The following is a 1,534-nucleotide window of genomic DNA, read 5'->3' as shown; positions in this document are numbered from 1 at the left end:
TTTCTGGAAGACAGTAGCGTTTGAATCCATAGACTGAGTAGAGAAGACAGCCCTCTATCACACAATCCACTGAGGGCCCAAATAGAACAGAAAGGTGGAGAGAGTGTAGATTCAGTCTCTCTGAGCTGGGGTATCTGTCTCTTGCTTGCAGATGGCAGATTATGGGACTTCTCAGCCTTCATGACTACATGAGCCAATTCCCGTGATAAATCTCTTAGATAGAGATAGAGACATATATGTATAGATATTGATATAAATATCCTGTGTTCTGTTTCTCTGGAGAACCCTGACTAATGCACCGGCTCACTTTGCTGAGGAACTTGACAAATCACCAAGTTAAGCTCCATGAACATGTTCAAGCCCTTGCGGTTAATTCATGGCAAGGCTAATGTCAGGACGCCAACTTCCATCTGCCAGTCTTAGTTCTTCCCATTACAGAGCACTGCACACAAATGGCTCCCAGTTTTGGAGAACTTATACAGTGAATGAGACAATATACATGAGACAACCAAAGGAAGAACTAAGACTTCCTTAGTCATTTTTACATATCAGCACATAATACCTGTTTGAAAAATATTATCTAACCATAAAAGGCATGGTTCCTTAAAACAATAATAAAATGGGTGTTTAGATATTAATCAACTTTATTTTTATTTACGACTGACCCATATTATTTGAAACTGATATTATTTAATAATGAATTTTTTAGTTTATTTTTTTATTTGACCAACAAAATGAAATAAATCATGGAGATCAAGCAACTGTCAACTCAGTGTATTAAGTCCAGTAATAAGGATATACTATTGAAAATTTCAATCCATTCCGCATTGTTGGTGGGGGACATGGGACCTAAATTATCTAAGTCATATCCTTATTTCTTTTTGCCAAGGCAAATATCAACACAAAAAGACAACTTCCTTTGAACACGATCAGATTAAAGATGGTTGTTAATACTAAAAATAAGGATTAATATCAGAAGCTACAAGACAGAAGTGTGCGGGGCACAGTAAATAGGAACACATTGTGACTTACACATAATGCTTCAATCTTTTGCTTCATCTGTAAGATAAACTTTTCTAATTCTAATTTTCTGTGAGGATAAGAGTCATTTCTGATGTAACCCACCATATGCATTTCTTTCTTTTTTTTTTTAAAGATTATATTTATTTATTTGACAGAGAGAGACATAGCAAGAGAGGGAACACAAGCAGGGGGAGTGGGAGAGGGAGAAGCAGGCTTCCCGCGGAGCAGGAAGGCTCTATCCCAGGACCCTGGGATCATGACCTGAGTCAAAGGTAGACGCTTAACGACTGAGCCACCCAGGCGCCCCTCAACATATGCATTTCTAAAAACCACTGCAATATGCAGAATTGTGCAAGAAAAACCATAGGACCCATGAGAAACTGGGATCGGGAGCATAACACTCCAAACTTCATGAGGAACACATAAAAGATGATAGAAACCTAACAAAAATGACAGTACAGTTCATACACGGTACATGGTTAAGAAGCACTGAATACTATAATAAACGCAT

The sequence above is a fragment of the Callorhinus ursinus genome, unplaced genomic scaffold, assembly GCF_003265705.2.
Source record: "Callorhinus ursinus isolate GAN/ISIS: 27379988/994484 unplaced genomic scaffold, GSC_fseal_2.0 scaffold4, whole genome shotgun sequence".
Classification (NCBI taxonomy): domain Eukaryota; kingdom Metazoa; phylum Chordata; class Mammalia; order Carnivora; family Otariidae; genus Callorhinus; species Callorhinus ursinus.
The sequence above is the reverse complement of the archived record's forward strand: the minus strand, read 5'-3'. Positions refer to the sequence as shown.